Genomic DNA, 13,044 nt, shown 5'->3' on the forward strand with positions numbered 1-13,044 from the left:
TTGGAAAGAGGATGAGATGCTGATTAGTGTATGGTTAAATGTTTCAACTGACCTTATAGTTAGTACCGATCAAAAGGGGAAAACATTTTGGAGTCAAATTCACAGGTACTGTGTAGAATTTTGCTCCGACATGACAAGGGGGTAGTTGCATGTAAGAAACGATGGTATAAGATCAACAAGGCTGTTGCACAATTCGCTGGTTGCTACGATAAAATTAGTCGAAACATAAGGAGGGGTTCTTTCAGACTTCTAGACTACCGGCCGATACTAATATAACTTGGGTGGCTTTGGCACCGAAATTCATTGGGGCAAAGGAAATCAAGGACCTTCGACCAATTAGTATGGTGGGTTGTGTGTATAAGGTGATTTCTAAGGTGTTGGTTAGGAGGATGAGATTAGTTATGCCAGATCTAGTTGGAGAGACTCAGAGTGCGTTTGTCAAGGGCCGAAAAATACACGACGGGGCACTTATTGCATGTGAAACTGTACATTGGCTCAAAATGAGGAAAAAGGAAGCGGCAATAATTAAACTGGACTTTCAAAAGGCATATGATAGAGTCAAGTGGAGTTTTGTAGACATTTTCCTGCAAAAGATGGGGTTTGGTCAAAGGTGGAGGGAATGGGTGATGGAGTGTGTCGGCACAACCTCTATGTCGGTGTTGATAAATGGTTCACCAACGAAGCCGTTTAGGATGGAAAGAGGTCTGAGACAAGGTGACCCTCTATCTCCATTCTTGTTTGTGCTTGTTGTTGACGTCCTACACAGAATGATTGGAGAAGCAGTCAGAAACGGCCGGATAACCCCCTTAATTGTTGGAAGAGACAATATTGAATTGTCACATCTTCAATTTGCTGATGACACGATGCTGTTCTGTCCGCCGGAAGAGGAGACCATTAAGAATTACAGGAGGCTTCTACAATGCTTTGAGTTGATGTCGGGCTTAAGTATCAATTTTGACAAATCCAGCTTGATACCAATCAACTGTGAACGGCAGTGGGTTCGAAGTATGTGCAGCTTGCTAGGATGTAAGGAAGATGCTCTTCCAGTTAGATATCTTGGCGTCCCTCTAGGAGCAAACCCGAGGTTGGTTAAGACTTGGAAGCCAATTATAGACAAAGTGGAGGAGAAGCTCAGCTTGTGGAAATCAAAGGTGCTAAACAAAGCAGGGAAGCTGGTGCTCATCAAAGCAGTACTAAACAGTCTGCCGGTATATTACTTAAGCTTATACAAGATGCCGAAAGCTATTGCGGAAAAGCTTATTTCATTACAGAGAAAGTTCTTTTGGAGTAAGGAGGATGGCAGAAATGGCATGGCTTTGGTTAGTTGGGAGGTGGTCCAAGCCCCAAAGAAGATGGGTGGGTTAGGTGTTGGAGATGCGATGGTTCGTAATACAGCACTACTGTTTAAGTGGTGGTGGAGGTTCTCCAAGGAGGAGTGCCCATTGTGGAAGAAGGTGGTGTGCTCCTGTAACAATCTTTCTCCTAATACGCTATTATCATCTCAGAGATTACCTACTAGAGGGGGTCCATGGAAAGATATATGCCAGCTACAGATAAAGGAGCAACATATAAGGGACAAGATGATAACTGGCTTGTCTATGGAGGTCGGTGATGGAAGAAGAACTCACTTCTGGGAAGATATTTGGTTGAGTGGTGGTGCGCTGAAGGACAGGTTTCCAAGGCTCTTCTCGGTTTCAATCCAAAAAGGATCAGTCATAGGGGTATGTGGCTTTTGGGATGGGCTAGAGTGGGTTTGGAATTTCCAATGGAGACGTGAGCTTTTCCAATGGGAGTTGGAATTAGTAAACCAGTTACATGACACTCTAAGACCGGTGAAACTAGCTTTTGACAGAGAGGATAGAGTGGTATGGAAATTTGACAAACAAGGAATTTTTTCTACTAACAGTTTTGTGCAGGTGTTGCAGGTAGAAACGCTCCCAGATAATGTAACCAGTTATAGCTTCACCAAGACTATTTGGAGAGGGTTAGTCCCTCCAAGAGTTGAGCTGTTTGCATGGTTTGTCTTGATAGGCAGGGTGAATACAAAGGAAAGATTAGGTCGTCTCGGAATTATAAATCCGAATGATAATGTCTGTCTCTTGTGCAATAAGGATGTTGAACTTATTCACCACTTGTTTCTTGGATGCAACTTTACTTGGCAGGTGTGGTGTGCTTGGGTATTTGAATTTGACAGACAATGGTCCTTCCCGGGTACAGTGAAGGAACACTTTCTAAACTGGACAGGTGTAACTTCTAGGAAGGAGGAGCGTAAGAAATGGTTCATCAGTTTCTTTGCGGTGATTTGGAACATCTGGTTGGAAAGAAACAGGAGGTTATTTCAGAGCACAGCAAAAGGTGTAGAGGAACTAATCAATTTGACTGCCCTCAGCTACAAGGAGTGGGAGAGTCAGGATCCCTTTAGTTGTTGATGGCAATGCCGGAGATGACATTGGGATAAATTTTAGGTGTTTAAAATAGGTGCTGCTATTATCTTTTATGTTACAGACTATTTCGCTCCACTATTGTGTCGAGCTTCTTTGTTTAAAAAAAAAATGGTCAAAAATTCACTTTTGAGAGGCATTAGAACATGCTTTGTTTGTAGCAAAAATGGAGAAGCCAACTACCTACACAGAGTGGAGGCTCAAAGAGAACCAAGGTTAGTGCAATTGAAGCATACTCATCCTCACCAAACCCAGATACACCGTTAGCAGACGAACCCAGTGTGGACTCTTCCGTTCATCCACAAGGATCAAAGAAGAGCAAGCGAAATGGTAAGGGAAAAGCACAAATGTCTGAAGATCTTAACGAAAAAAATCATCGGTTGTTAAAAAACTATCTCTCATGGAAGATATTAAGAATGTTAGAGAAAAGGAACACATGGATAGGGAAAAAGAAAGAGAAGAAGAGAGGGCACATAGAGCAAAAGTTATGGCAATGAAGGAGAAGGAGTTACAAATTCAAGCGACAATGAAAGAACAAGAATTACAAACTCAAGCGGCAATGAAAGAACAAGAATTACAAACTCAGAGGTATATTAAAGAAATGGAGATAAATGCAAAAGAAAGGGAAATAGAAAGGATGGCTAAGGAAAGGGAAAGGGAAATGGATATGCAAATACTTAATGCTGACATGTCTACAATGAGTGAAAAACGACGAGCTCTTCATGAGATTGCATGTGAGAAAATAATCGCGAAGTGGTTTATTTAATAGTTCCTTGTATTCGTAGAGTTACATAGTATGTTCTTATTTTTATTGCGTATTATTGGTATGTGATGTAGTCTGTTTTATTCATTTCTGATGTAACTTTTTAAATTAGTCAATATTATTGTGCTGTTATTGTTCATGAAAGTGACAGTTAAGTAGCCGTTGCAAAACTAGTCGTTAAGTAGCCGTTGCAAAACTTTCCGTTAAGTAGCCATTGTAAAACTAGCCGTTGAGAAGTAGGTACTTGTTGCAGACACAATTATAAATATCACACTTATAAATATCAACTATCAATGACTCTGCAACTCCATTTCAACTCTTGTTTCTCACCTCGAAAGAGTACTAAAAATTACATTTCAAGATATGGCTAGAAATTTTGATGATATGTTTAATGAAGCTTTGTATGGAAAAAGAAGACGGCAAGATAACACACTCATAGATAATTGGATCGATGAGTGTTTATTCGAAGATTCAGAAGAAGAAGATATCAATAGAAGTTCTATCCTAACTCCTTGTAGATGGATCAACAGAGATCGAGAAACAGGACATGATCGCCTTTTCCAAGATTACTTTGCAGATGAACCGGTGTATAATGCTGACATTTTTCAACGGAGATTTCGAATGAGAAGACATGTGTTCCTTCGGATAGTAGACGCTCTCTCAAACGTCTATCCGTATTTTCAACAGAGGGTTGATGCAACTGGAAGAAGAGGCTTGTAACCACTCCAAAAATATACTGCTGCAATACGGATGTTAGCATATGGCGTAGCAGCTGATGCTGTTGATGATTATGTGTGCACTACAATTAAATGCTTGGAAAAATTTGTTGAAGGTGTCATTTCAGTGTTCGAGGATGAATACTTGCGAAAACCAAATCCAAATGATGTACGACGCCTGCATGCATTGGCAATGAAAAAATTGTCCAAAGGCGTGGAAAGGTATGTACATGAGTGGTTATCATGGGGTTGCAACCATAGTACTTGAGGTTGTAGCATCTTCAGACCTTTGTATATGGCATACGTTCTTTGAAATTTCTGGTTCAAATAACGATATCAACGTGTTAGATCGTTCTCCAGTTTCGATGATATTCTAAATGACCGTGCTCTGGAGGTAAATTATACTATTAATGGTAATAATTATACTATGAGATACTATTTAGCAGATGATATTTATCCTGAATGGGCCACATTTGTCAAATCAATATCAAAGCTACAAGGGGAGAAACACAAGTTATTTGTACAATACCAAGAAGGTCAAAGAAAAGATGTGGAACGAGCATTCGGAGTGTTGCAAGCACGCTTTACAATTATACGTGGTCCAGCTCGCTTTTGGGAAAAGAAGAAGCTTGCCAACATAATGAGAGCTTGTATTATATTGCATAATATGATTGTTAAGGATGAAAGAGACACTTATGCAGGAAATTTTGCTCAAGGCTTAGAGTATGATTATGTCGAAAATGGCTTATCACAACCTCAGCTGGGAGAGGAAGATTTTGCACCATACCATCAATTTCTCGAAAGAAATGCCCAATTTCGAAATAGGCAGCAGCATAGACAACTGAAAGAGGACTTGATTGAACACATATGGCAATTTCACAATGCTTGTTGTCAACTATAGAGCTTAATTATGTTTTTCTTTGTATTAAGTAATTTTACAAATTAGTGTAATTCCGAATTATATATTGTGTATTATTGTTATGTATGAATTTATTTAATATTAATATCTTTTAATAGTGAATTATTTTTAAATTTATAAATTTAAATAATATTATTAAAAAAATTAATTATATTAATTTTAAGTATTTTAATTAAGGTTTAATTACTCTGTTGGTCCCTATAGTTTCGCAAAATTTTCAATTAGGTCTCTATACTTTTTTTCCTTTTAATTGGATCCCTGCACCTATTTGTTTTTTCAATTAGGTTTCTACCGTGACCAAACAGTTAGATTTAATGAAATATTCAATTCCTAAATTAAAGATTCTTGAACTTTTTGTGAAATCCCTAATTCTCTTTCACTCATATTTTCTTAAATACAAATTTACCCTCCTACACTTAGAAGGAAACTGTTTGTTCTCTTCTCCCAAACTTAGAGAAAAAACTCATTCACATTCATTGGTTGCCCACTCCCGCAGCTGCCGAGATCAACTCCACTAGAATATTGCTGGAGGGTTTCACGTCTCCGGTATCACTGCCGTCGTCGTAGGCGTTGGTGCTGAGATTAGGTAAGACAATACTCAACCTTTCAATCGTTGAAGGGTTTTTCTTTTTTTTTTCTCCCGGAAAAATTTGTCACATTGTTTTTTAGAGCTTCTTTTTATTTCTGAAAATGTTTGAAGAGGAATTTATGGTATTTTTTTTGGTATGCAGTTATGGGTGATTCGGATTTCATTATCGAAATCCATCATGGTGGTAAATTTGTGATAGTGGACAATGATTAGAGTATTTAGGAGAAATAGTTGTGGAGGATTTACATTTTGAGGTTGATGAATGGTCATTGCAAGAGATTGTCAGTCAGCTAAAGCAACTAGGGTATAAGGGTTTCGCCAGGGTATGGTACAAGGAACCTGGGATGGATTTGAAGTCAGGTCTTAGAGAGATGAAGTTCGATGGGGATGCGATGAGAATGGCTAGGTTGCTGGTGTCAAGTTTCTACAAATATTGCGAGGTATATGTTGTCGTGGAGTCAGAGAAAGTAACGGGATTGAAATCACTTCAAGTGATGCTGATTATGTGCTAGAGGAAGGTGATGATAGTGGTTCTGGGTTGATAGAGGTTGAAGTGGATGCTGAGTCAGAGCCTTCTACTAAAGAAGATGTATTTGATGATAGTGCTGATGATGGTGACCATGAGGATCACTTTGGGTTTGAGGTGGAGGATAACGATCCACAATCAAATGCATTTGGGGGATTTACTGGCCCACTAAATGATGAGGGAACTGCAACAGCTGAAGGTGATGAAGGTTTAAAGGAGGGTGATGAACAATTTGGGGGCATATATGATGGATATGAGACTGATGACATAGACAGTTATGAGGGAGACTCTGATGATATGATAAAAAAGAAGAGGTTTCCTAAATACAATGAGGCAGAGATGAACAGAGAGTATGAATTTTAGGTGGGGCTGGAATTTAAATCACTTAGTCAATTCAAAGAGGTTGTTAAGGAGCATGCCCTATTGAATGGTAGGGACATTAGGTTTCGAAAAAATGATAAGGTGAGGTGTAGAGTTGTTTGCAAAGGAAGAAAGGAAAAGTGCAAGTGGGTTTGTTTTGCGAGTAAGGTTGGGGGTTCTGACTGTTTCAGGATCAAAACTTTGAATGGAAAGCATACATGCGGAAGGAGCTATAGCGGAAGACTTGCATCAAGTAATTGGATCTCAAAGAAGATTGCCAACAACATCAGTAGAGGGGAGGAGATGAAGCTTGCGACAGTTATTCAGACTATCCAAGACAAATACATGGCCAATATCAGTGTTGGTAAGGCTTACTGGGCAAGGAGGAAGGCAAGAGAAGAGGTACATGAGCGGGCAATCCAACAATATGCTAAGCTAAGGGATTACTGTGCAGAGATACTTAGGGCAAATCCAGGATCTAGTTTGTGCATATTGATTGATAGGCCTTCTCTTACGCACCAGCCCCGATTTATGAGAATGTATATGTGCTTTGATGCAGTCAAGAAAGGCTTCTTGGCGGGTTGTAGACCTATTATTGGCGTGGATGGTTGACACTTGAAGGGCGACCATGGACAGCAGCTGCTAGTTGCTGTTGGCAGAGATCCGAATAACAATTACTTTTCGATTATCGTAGCTGCAGTAGAGGCAGAGACTAAGGGCAGCTGGGGTGGTTCTTGGAGATGCTGTTAAATGACATTGGAGAATTAAGAAAGTGGGTTTTCATGAATGACCAACAAAAGGTATCACAAATGGATTAATTAATTTGTTTGCACTTAATTTTTTTGCAATTAATTTGATTTGAATATAAATCTGCTATGTATATGATGATATATGCAACTAGAGCTTGTGAATATTAATCTGATATGTATATGATCACATATGCAATTGATAAGTTTGTGAATATAAATCTGATATGTATATAATCATGTATGCAACTGGAGGCTTGTGAATATAAATCTGATATGTATATGATCATATATGCAATTGATAAGTTTGTGAACATTTATCTGCTATATTTAGATGCTATATTAATCTGTTACATGGGTATATTGTCTTCTTCACTGAAACTATAAATCAGGGGTTGATGCAAGTCTTTCAAGAGGCATTGCCAACACTGGAGCATAGGCTTTGTTTGAGGCATTTATATGCCAACTGTAAAAAAGTATATGGGGGTGGTACTGTACTAAAGGACCTCATTCTATCTATTGCCAAATCTACCTATGTGGAAGAATGGAAAAGAAGGACGAATCAACTAAAGGAGATCAACAGAGACTGTTATGACAAGTTATTTGCTTTGGATCCAAAATTGTGGACAAAGAGTCACTTCAAATTTTTGGCCAAGAGTGACATGCTGATGAACAATATCTCGGAGGCATTTAATGGAAGAATCCTAGAGGCAAGAGACAAGCCAATTCTGACTATGTTTGAATGGATTAGGTGCTACTTGATGACAAGGTTTGCAGAGAAAAAGAAGAAGACAGAGAGGTATGAGGGCTCTGTTTTGCCAAAACCCAAGAAACGGCTAGATATCATCGCGGTTAGAGCTATAGAGTGGCAAGCTAAATGGGCAGGAGACCTGAAGTTTGAAGTCCACCATAAGAACAGGATGATCATGGAAAGGTTTGTGGTCGATTTGATGGTTGGAAGGTGTAGTTGTAGGTTCTAGGGCTTGTGTGGTATGCCCTGTCCACATGCTTGCTGTGCTATCTTTGAGAAGGGTGACAACCCGAAAGATTATTGTAGTAACTATTACAACAAGGCAGCATACCTTGATACATATGGGCAGTCAATATCACTAATCAATGGAGAAAATATATGGCCAAAGATACAATGTGATACCATCATCCCTCCAATTTTCAGAGTTAAACCAGAAAGACCAAGGATGGTTAGGATAAGGGAACTCGATGAAAATAGAACACAAACAAAATATAGAAGAACTAGAACTTCTGTTACTTGCAGTAATTGTGGCCAATACGGACACAATAGGAGACTCTGTCCAAACCTTATAGTGACAGGTATTGATTGCCAAGTTATTTTGTTCATATGTTGAGGAACTATTATTAACTGCTATTTCATTTTGTAGCTCCTGAAAGCACACAAGGATCTGATGCTGCAACTGGAACTGGAGGATTTGATGCTGCTGCTAATGAACCTGGTGTTGTTGTTGAAGCAAATGGATCTTTAGCTGCTCCTACTGTTAGATCCAGGATGTCTAGAGGGAGAGGCAGAAGAAGAGCAGCAGTAGGGATTGGCAGAGGAAGGGGTAGAGGGAGGGCTGCACCCATGACTACACCAGCATCAAGGCCTTCAAACACCCATGCACCATCATCACAGCCTCCACACACTCCTGTACCACCATTACAGCCTCCACAAACTACTGCACCACCATCACAGTCTCCACACATCCCTGCACCACCATCACAGCCTCCACAAACCCCTGCACCACCATCACAGCCGGCCACCTTACCTACACCAGCATCACTGCCCACACCTTGCCTACACCAGCATTACTGCCCACTGCATCAGTATCTCAACCTTTACCCAAGACCAAAATCTTTGGTGTGAGAAGAAGTGGAAGACTCAAGATTGGAGTTAGGAAGGCAACAAATCAGCCGCCTGAACATGTTGACCTCACACTTGATTGAGGCTGAAGAGAGTTTAGGGTTTCTTTTTTATATCTATTGTGTTATGTAGGATTTTTAGTGTTCACCTGTGACTCTGCTTTCTTTATGATTTGGACCACTGTTATTATGTGTTGTGGACCACTTTTGTTATGTGGGTGGAAAACTGTTATAAGTGGATGTCACATTTATTTTGTGGCTATCTAGGTGTCCTACATTATATAATGTAAAAAATAATGGCATCTATTATAATTCAATGCATCTTTTGTTTTACCTGCTTTTTTCTCAGTATCATACTTTTATGCATATTAAATAGCAAAAGAACAACTTTCATTTAGAGAAATTAAACAACATTTCATATATCTTCATTGCACTCAACATAAACAGTACACTATTGCCTTATATAGACTATTACATTATCATAACAGCCATGCTTGCTACATCTTTACATATAACACTGCAACAATCAAAACACCTAATATCAAAGCCAGCATAATTAGCATCTTGTAGTACTTTTTCATACTATCTTTCATTTTAGCAAATTGCTCTTCCATTGAACTCAGCTCAGCACATAACCTTTCTACACAGGCATCTATTTCTCCAACCTCTACAATTAATCTCTCTAGATCCACACTTAATCTGTCTATCTTCCTTTCTTGTGCCTCCAATTCTCTAACCCTTCCAAGTACTTGCTGTGAACTGTTTACTCCATCTTCTCCAGATAACTTTTTTTCTTTTCCATCCACCTACTCAAAAAACTTGCATATCCTATTAGGGCAAGAAATAAATTTTCTGTTTGAACTTTTTTATGTACTTGAACTACGAAGAATCAGAGTGTCTCCACAAAAGCAACGAACCCTCCTTTCCTTTTGCTTCAACCATCCACTCTTCTCGTCTTCTTCATCATCAATCCACTCAAAGAACTTGCATTTGGCATTCTCCCACAACTAACATACCTTCTTCCATGGCTTGCTACTGCCGAAGAAGACATCACAACAACTTGCTCACCACAAAAATAAAGATGTTTCTTCTTGACGAGAGTTCTGGAACTACAGACTCCTGAAGATAACTGACTCTGATCCATGAGTATTGACATAGTAAGGGTAAGGGACGCAAACGGGGGAGGAGAAGTTTGAGGAAGAGGGGAAGAGAAGAGAGTTAGAACTCAAAACCCTACTGAGTCTCGTTGATTTGTAAGGGGTAGACGAGGATTATAATGGTCAAATTACCCATTCTTAACGTTTTTTGTAACGTTTACCGTCAATAGGACCTAATTAAAAAAAAATAGGTGTAGGGATCCAATTAAAAAGAAAAAAAGTATAGGGATCTAATTGAAAATTTTGCGAAACTATAGGGACTAATAAAGTAATTAAATTTTTAATTAATTAATTAAGTGGGACCATAATAGGAACTAAAATTAATTTCTTCTAATGAAAAAGAAAAAAATATTGAGTTTTTATTTATTATTTATGATGCAAAAATTAATGTGAAGTTATTTTTTATGACAGGTAAGTCATAAATAAAAATTGAGATAAGTTTTCATTAAAGATGGTCTTAATCATTCTCCTACACCCCCGTAATTTCTGACTGTGCGACAAAAATGGTCTACACGTATGGCCACATTTCTCATATGTGTTACTCATCTAACGACATCGGATCAGTTTCTCACATGCTGAAAAAAGTCGCATTCATTATGGTAGCATTATCTTTTTTTTTTATTTATTTAGACATTACTAAACATGCGTGCAGAATGGGTGTTGGATTTCTTTTTTCAGGTCAAATAGTGAAGTGTCATGTCCCATAGCGTAGGACATATGTCAAAATGATCAGTATGCACATGTTCTAACCTTTGCATGCTAATTATTATTGAACTTATATATTTTTTTTTTTTTGAAGTAAAAGGTGGTCTGTTGTACCGCTTTTTATTTTGTGTTATGGTTCGAGTGATATTTTTTCGATAATATGAATATTTGTTTTTTTTAAATATTATAAATCTGATTTCTAAATTTATGGTTTTTAATATTTTTGAAATATAAATGTAAAAGTTAAATTTGTAGTTTATAATTTTTTTTTTATAAAATTGACCCACCAATTTATTTATTATTTAAAAAAATTTCAACCCACAAAAATTTGAGGTTTAAATTTTTTTATTTCATGATTTCAAATCAGATAAATTTTGTTTTTTTTTTTTGATAAAATTAAGTCTCTAATTTATAAATTCTAATTTAAAATAAATATATCTTTATATCCATAAGAAACACATAGCTTTTTTATAATTGGATATAACACATTTTAAGTTTTCATAACTAAAAAAATTAACTTTGTTGTACAAGTATTTTATGATGAAAAAGATAAGTAATTTAATATAATAAATATATCAATAACTATTCTATAATTTGAATTTAACTTTAAGAACATCTTTAATGTTTGGTTTTAATTTTATTTTATTTTAGATCTTACACAATACTACATAAATATTTGTGGCATTTTATATTATAAAAATTAATTTAAAATTTAATGTGAAATTCATCACTCCAATAATTAGTTTTATTTCAATTTTATATATATATATAATACAGTATTTTTTATTGATGTAAGTATCATTTCAAAGATTGTGTCCATCCAATATAAATTCCAATTTCAAATCAGTTTAATTATTGTAAATATCAAAATTAATATCTAAAAGAGGAGTGCTACATATATAAGTCATTTGGTTTACAAGTCATACAAGTTGGAAAAAACTTAATAAAAAGCACGCTGATCCATATACGATTTTCATGGCGTGCTTCGCGTTCCTCCTTCTCCTCCTCCTCTTCCTTCTTCTTCTCCTTCTTCTTCTCCTACTATTCTTCTTCTTCCTCCATGAAAACGAGTTTCTTGTCAAATTTGTTCGATCTCCTTCGTGCGTTCTCTCTTTGCCTTTTCATTCATTGTTTTATCTGTGTTTATCATTGGTATTCTTGCTTCGTTTTTTTTTTCAATTTTCATGGTTTCTGAAATCAAGCTTTGAAATCGTTTTGAAGATAATGGAACTTCAGAAATACACCCAAACGATTACAGAAATACACCCAACCGATTACAGAAATACACCCAAACGGTTACAGAAATACAACCAAAGGATTACAGAAATATACCCAGAGGATTACAAAAATACACCCAAGGATTTAAAAAATACACCCAAAATTCGTTGAAGTACACCTTATGCATAATTCAGAACTTTTTCTCTTTCTCATCCTCATCTTCTCCTGCTTCTTCTTCTTCTTCATTTTCTTATTTCATATTCTCATAATTCTTTTTGGAAAGAAAAAATCAAACAAAGAAGAAAAAGCATACATAATGTTGCAAAATCAAAAGAAGAACGAGGAGAAACACGACGATGAAGATGAAACACTTCAAAAATGAAGGAGAAAAAAAAGAGGAGGCATGGAGAAAGAAAAAGAAAAAGAAATATATGACTTATATGGAAAAACGCTTGTATGTGGAGAATTTCTCTATCTAAAAAATATCTCATTGGAGTTGTTCTAAAATTTAAAGTAATATATAGTGTTAGTTCACCAAAATTCCTTTCATCTAAACTCTTTTAATATCGAAAAAGCCAAATTTTTGGATTTACAGTATCAGTCTCTTTGGATTTATAGAGAGTGAAGGATATGATTTCAAATTATTAATATAATTGCCTAATTTTTTATAACAATAAAATTATGAATTTAATTTTAATATGCTGATAACGTAAAATATTTTACCTAATACATACTCGTGCAATTACATTTATTTTTTTAAATAATTATTATATAATCAATATAAAAATTAATTATTTTTACTGATGTGTTAATACATAATTAAAAACACGTCAGAATTAGATTCTAAAATTAAAAGAAATCTTTAACTTTTTTTTGTGTCATATAATATACTCACACCAACATCCTACACACACTAACCTAGCAACTACACTAGAATTCGAACATGGAGTAGCTCCATTTGAAGCAAATATCTTCAAACCGAGGCATTGGTCTATGCTCTCTATATAGCAAGTAGTAAGCATATGAAAG

General features: G+C 36.5%; 1 pseudogene; it reads left to right on the forward strand.

Annotated features, from left to right (window-relative positions):
- Positions 1-3,567: 3,567 nt before the first annotated feature.
- Positions 3,568-4,821, forward strand: LOC130933709 (uncharacterized; annotated as a pseudogene).
- Positions 4,822-13,044: the final 8,223 nt, after the last annotated feature.

The sequence above is a fragment of the Arachis stenosperma genome, chromosome 1, assembly GCF_014773155.1.
Source record: "Arachis stenosperma cultivar V10309 chromosome 1, arast.V10309.gnm1.PFL2, whole genome shotgun sequence".
Taxonomy (NCBI): domain Eukaryota; kingdom Viridiplantae; phylum Streptophyta; class Magnoliopsida; order Fabales; family Fabaceae; genus Arachis; species Arachis stenosperma.